The 6,728-nt window shown below is 40.7% G+C and overlaps 1 pseudogene; it reads right to left on the bottom strand.

The window, feature by feature from the left end:
• Positions 1 to 2,438: 2,438 nt before the first annotated feature.
• Positions 2,439 to 2,557, bottom strand: LOC112482080 (annotated as a pseudogene).
• Between the last annotated feature and the right edge of the window lie 4,171 nt (positions 2,558 to 6,728).

Raw genomic sequence — 6,728 nt, 5'->3', positions numbered from 1 at the left:
TCTCCCACGCCTGGGGCTCGCAGTGGTCGCCCGAGGCTCCGGCCGGCGGACGGCCAACCCGCGGCGAGACCCCGGCGCTGCGCCCAATGGGAGGCGGACGCGGGCGGGACTTCCGGCAGAGCCGCGAAGGCGTGGGCGCGCGGACCGCTCTGGGGTCGCCGAGGGAACGGGCCTGGGCGGCCCAGCCTTTCGCACGACGCGCTCCTCGCGGTGCCTTAGCATCCGGCAGTGTGAGACCTTGGTGTTCTCTGCGCGCTCGCACCGCGCCTCCCGGTGCGAGTGAAGAAATAGGCCGGGTCAGGGCCGAGGGAACGAAATCCAGGTCGGGCCCCGGGCTTCCACCCGCCTTCTCTGCCACCGCTCGTTGCCACGCCTCTTCTCTTCTTCATCTCCCTTCCGATCTTCTGTTTCTATAGGGAGGTGAGAATCTCTGTCTCACGAGATTGGTAGGAGGATAAAATCAACGTGATGGCGCGTTGTAAATGTACATCGCTAGAGAAAGGACCAGGTGGCACTTGCAGGTAGCGGGGAGACTGCTGCTGGGCGAGTCTAGAGGTCCTGCCCCCGTCCCATCACCTCGAAGGTGAGAAAGGGCATTGCGCCTGTTGAGTGATGCAGTCCTTTAGATGAGGCTCCTGTGGAATCCAACTTCGAAAGGAAAGAACCCAGTGTGGGTAGCTCTGAAGCTGGGTTAGGATTATACAGCTGGAAAGACCTAGGATATGCTTTTAAGATGTGGCCATTCAGGATATATAAAAAATCAGTGCCATATCCCGTCATTTTCGTCCAAATTCAACAAGCATTACTGTCTTTATACTTTGGACAGAGGGTGAGGGAGTTGGGCATGAAACATCATTCATTCATTCATTCATTCATTCAAATAATTACCTATTCTGAGCAAGGCATGGAGCCATGGTGTGTGGGGAATGATCCCTGCGCTGATACTCGAGTGACCTTGATAGCGTTTGCTAAGCAGGTGTGGAGGACTCTGTCGTCTAGGGGGCTTTAGGGCCTATTAGAGAAGATGAAAACTTGCTGTGAAGCAAATCGAAAGTGATAAATGCTGGAGAAGAAGTATAAAGTCACAGGAGTTCAGTGAAAGGCATTTGCTCCTGAATGGCAACATCAGGAGGAAGAACCATGTAAGCAGGGACATCCAGGTGGAACAAGGGGCAGATCTAAGGCTGTACCGTAGTTCAGTGTGACCAGTGTGCACGGGCCTTAGAGGAGAGAGAGAAAACGGAGTTGGGAATGCTATGCTGAGAAATTTTGACTATTTGTAATCAATTTTTTTTTTTTTTTTACAGTTCCATGTGGGAGAGTAAAATTACTACTTTTAGGAAGCAAAATAACAAATTTTTAGAATATAGTTCTGGAAATGTGAAGATAGAATTGGCTGGAAAAGTAGAAGTTAGGATACTAATTAGATAAGAGGTAATGAGGGCTCAAACTATGCTCAGCAGTGAAAAAGGCAAAAAAGAAAGGAATGCAGGCGATTGTAGAGCTCTAGGCTGCTCTGTGACCACTGGTGTGGAGAGGTGACTGAGATCTGTACCAGGCTGACTGGGAGGATTATGCTTTGTTAACATAAGGGACACAAGAGTTGGAGATGATGGCTTCGGCTTCATTCAGATTGTGTTTGAAAGGCTGCCGTGAATGTTAAGTAATAAAGACGTGATCCCTACTCCAAAGGAAACTAATCTGGTAGAGAGGATGAGAAAACCATGTAAATAAGTCTTAAAACCTAGAAGAAGCACTGCAAAAGAAGCACAAGAGGAACATTCTAAATACTTTGCATGTTTTGTATTTTTAGTTGTCCCCCTGAAGATCTTTACCCTGTTCTTGAGCCTCGAACTATTCTTAATGGACAATTGTGTCTGGTGAGGCTGATAAAGGGGTCCACTTTATATTAAGGTGCATGCTAGTTAATGTCTTTTTCCTTTCCTCCCACATATTGCACCTCTTGTTACCTGGTCATTTCCTTGTCACTGCCCTATCTTCCTGTATCCAGTCTCTAGACTTCATTCTTTGCTAACATCTCTGTCAAGAAACTTCACATCTTCAGACAGGTTCCTACTCGTTCTGCAGATATACAGGAATTTGGGTAAAGGAGTATCACGTTTTTTGGTATTGCATTACACACTATCGTATAATCAGTAATTTCTGACAGAAATTCTAGTTTATGTCATTGGCCAGATTGTACAAGTCAGTTAACCTCAGTTTTATAAAATATTTATTGGTAAAACTGGAAAGAATGTTTAGCTCCTAGGCTGCTTTTTAGCCAACACTAACTATGGTACGGTACTGCCACAGGACCAACATACAGGCTTTTTGTATTTTTTTATTTTATTTATTTTTTTGGCGAGGCAACCCTTTGTTGACTTCACAGATTGCAAGGATCTTGTCAGTTTACAATCCCTTATTTTTTTTATTTTTTATGCCTACGGCACCTGGTCTTCCTAGGCGGTCTCCCATCCAAGTACGACCCTGGCATGATCCTGCTTAGCTTCCGAGATCAGACGGGATCGGGCTTGTTCAGGGTAGCATGGCCGTAGACCAGACTTTTTTTGAAAACATGAATGAAACTGACTTCTGCTCAAGATAGTATCATATACACACTTTGATGCCACTCCCTTTGTTCCAAACGCACAGTAGAATTAATAAGAAAAGATTAAAATTACTTGTCCGTATTCAAAAACAAGATAAACATTTATGGTGACCAGAAACAAAGAGCCGGAATCTTGCCAGGCTGTGGATCCAGAAACATTGAAGCAGTTTGGAGTTTATAACCTATAAGGTAATATGATTGAGGGGGTGCCCCCATAAAATACGGATAAATGGGGCCAGGGTTGGTACTCGCAGTTAGGACTTAAGATGGAGCTCCCTTAACAGAGATTGGGAAAAAAAAAAAAAGCCGTCCATGCATGAAAACATAGTTTATATGAAGTTGTATACTTAGGGAGCAGATACAACATAGAATCCAGACCTAAATCCAGCTACCCTCTCACTTGGTGCCTGTAATCTCCTGTCTCCCAAAATTTCATGGTAGACAAAGTCTTAAGATACTAATATAAGACTTGTTTCTGGTTTCCTGGGGATTGAGTAGAAGTTACCACAAAACCATCAGGGAGGCAGAGATACTTGTATGGGGAAAAAATTCCTTTTCACAAGGAGCTTATAAGTTCACCTTTCAAAACATACAAGAAAACCTAACCAAAAGAAAGACAAAAATCAGCATCTAGAGATGAATTCACTGCAATTGAAATGAAAATAATTGAGTGACCCGATAATAAGTATGTTTAGAATGTTCAAAGACATTAAGGATACTTATTTTTAAAGAATAAGAAATTATGAAATAAAAGTGGCAAATATTTAAAGACCCAGTTAGAAATCCTAGAAATTAAAAATACAGTGATTGAATAAACACTCCATAAATGTCATGAATTCTAGATAGGTCTTAGTGGAAAGGGGTTTAATGAATCAGAAAGATGGAATCTAGGTGAATAACTCATTACTAAGAGAAGAACAAAAAAGGGAACAAAAAACATGGAGAATAGATTGAAGGACTTCAATGTAGTGTATAATAGAAGTTGCAAAAGATTGCAGTATAAGGACTGCAGAGAAATAATACTGCATTTAACACAATGTTTGAAAATGTTCTAGAATTGAAGAAAGATGCAAAGCCTGAATGCCATGCAGGATACATAAAAAATAATTACTTGAACACAGTGCAATGAAACTGCAGAATATCAAAAATAAATCTTACAAGTCATGAGAGAGAAAAGGTGCAAAACCTACCCTGGAAAGCAATTTGACGACATTCTTCCCAACAATAATAGCAAAAAAAGACGAAGTAATCCTCAATTTGCTGAGAAATAATTCAACTTAGAATTGTATATCTAGCTAACGTGTCTTTCTAAAATGAAAATATAAAGAGATTTCAAGTTATATTATATAATGAATAAGAGATGGTCAGAACTAATTAAAGGATGCACTTTGCAGAAAGAAAAACTAACCCAAGTGGAAAGGAGTAGGATATAATAAACAATGACATGCACTAATACTAGGAAAATATATTGGTAAATTTCAACTTACCACTATTTACTACTGACTATTAAAACGAAGTTTTTGTGCAGAAATAATAGATGGAACTAAAATTTTAAGTAAAGATAAAGAAAACATAAGGGTGTGTATCATTTGGGATGTTCTGGGCAACGAGGAACAGAAACCCTAACTCAAAACTGGCTTGAAGTATACGGAAGTGTATTGTCTCGAATAACAGGAAGCCCTCAAGTAGGGCAGATCTCACAGTTGATTATTCAGTGAATCAGTCAGTGTTGACTGACTCAATTGTGTCATCAAGGACCCAAGTTCTTAACACTTCTGTTTTCCATTTTCGGAGTAGTCCTGATCCTCGGGTTCCTAGCAAGATAGCATTAGTAGCTCTCATCAAGTCTTGAAAGACTCCTTTTCATGTTTCACTGACCACAACTGGACCCCATTGTGTGATATCCCTGGCAACTGGAAAAGAGTCAACTTGGAGGGTGGTCATGCCTATACCCAATTCAGAAGGAGGAGTAAGGTTTTACTCAGGAGGAGGATAAAAACAGCAAAACTTAGGATTTTCTTAGAAATTTTTATTTAGAATGCATGAAAGTAATGTTAAGTATAACTGCTAAACAAATAGAAATATAATTCATCACTTCTGAGCCAGTCAATAAAACAATTGAACAGAACAGCAGGAGAAAAGGGAAGCGAAGAAAAAACATGGTAAAACAGAAAATAAGCGTATGGTAGTAATACATCAAAGCAGTGATCACAATGCATGTAAAAGGTTTAAACTTGCCTGGTGGTTCCCCTCACACCGAGCCAGTGGTTTTTTAGTGCCAGCCCTCTCTGTTGCTGGTCTTCGAGAGGAAATGTAGTTCTCCTATTAAGCACTAGAGGGTGGCAGCTTTCACTACTGTATTCGTTTCCCTGGAGGATTTAGCTGTACTTCTGTCAGATTCTCATGAATCAGGAACCCGTTTCCTGTACAGCTGACAAATCTTTCATCTAAGGCTTATCCCCAATATTTAAAAAACAATTTTAGAGCACTTAGAATTTCAGCTTCTCAAAATAGTTGCCAAGGATGTGTTTAACTGCCTGGTAGATCTAGAAGTGGACTTGGAGGCCAGATCAGATATCTTATGGATTACACTTCTTAATTGGTAGGAATTGGTTAGATGGTCTATGAACGTGGCTGCTATAGCTACAGAAGGAGGATTCAAGCAGGACGTGTGCAGCTAGAGAGGCTTCATGGGATCTAAGGACACCTAAATTTATGGAAGTTAACATCTTTACTGTTGTTGACACTTTGCCACATTTACTTTATATTCTCTTTCACTGTTGAAAGTAAGTTGCAGGCATAATTCCTCTAAATACTTTAGTATTTCCTAAAAATAAAGACATTCTCATACATATGACCATCAAAATCAAGAATGTAACTTTGATATAATACTACCATCTAATTGACAGACTATTCATATTTCGCCAGTTGTCCTAATATACAGGATCATGTGTTGCCTGTATTTGTCATGTCTCTTTAGTCTCCTTCTGTCCTGAGCAGTTCCTAAGTCTTTCCTTATCTGTCACAACCTGGACAGTATTCAAAAGCACAGGCCAGTGACTTTGTAGACTGCTTCTCAGTTCGGATTCGTCTGATGTTTCCTCGAGATCAGATTTAGGTCAGGCATTTTCAGAGGAATATCACAGAAGTGAATGGTGTTCTCATCATGTGGCATGTCATGTTGATTCGTCCCATCACTGGCTTTCATTGACTTTGATCACTTAGTTAAGGTGGTGTCTGGCAGTTTGCTTCACTATGTAATTAGTAGGTATCTCATTAGCAGATACTTTGAAGCCAAGTAAATATCTCTTTCCTCTACAAAATTTCACCACTACTTTTAGCAACTATTGATGATTCTCATCCAAATCAGTTATTATGACAGTTGCCAGAAGGTGATTTTCTAATCCCATCATTCTTTCTGCATTTATAGATGGCATTCTACCATAGGAAACCACTTTCTCTCCTCTCCATTAGTCATTTATTTATATCATTATGCATCCATAGATTCCTAATTTACTCAATGTGTTATAATTCATTACCATCATAAGATGTACCTTCCTCTTACTTTCCATGCCCTACCTCTAGAAGCAGCCATTTCTCCAAGGGGCTCTGGTTCCTTTTATTGGAATATGGTATTTAGAAACCAAGATCTGGGCACTAGGAGTGTTCATTGATAATGAGCTATCGTTATATACTTATTCACACACGTATATACACACTTACAACTGTATTTCTCTATTTTTTGATCCATTGAAAACTGTGTTCACACCAATACCTCCAATCCCTGTCAAACACCATAAGGCTCACTCTAGCCTTCCCCCTCTTGATATTTGTAACTTCCTTCTCTAACAGTGAGGAACCTGGCTCTCAGCATTCTCAATATAGTTGGTTATTTGCTCAGTCCCCTTGTAAGTAACCAGTCTTCGGGCATGCTGACCTCTTCCTTGACTTTGACTATGTTGACTACCTCCTCACTGGGCCCTGACACTGCTGGCTGCCTCTAATAAATATTGGGGAACGAGAAGGAGTCATCTAAGGTTTATTGATATTTTTTGACAAGGCCAGTAACTGGTGAACTATTAAAGATGTTTTTGAGTAATTATGTCGTAAAAATTAGATT

This window comes from Pteropus alecto, unplaced genomic scaffold (assembly GCF_000325575.1).
Source record: "Pteropus alecto unplaced genomic scaffold, ASM32557v1 scaffold156, whole genome shotgun sequence".
Lineage (NCBI taxonomy): Eukaryota > Metazoa > Chordata > Mammalia > Chiroptera > Pteropodidae > Pteropus > Pteropus alecto.
The sequence above is the reverse complement of the archived record's forward strand: the minus strand, read 5'-3'. Positions and strand labels throughout refer to the sequence as shown.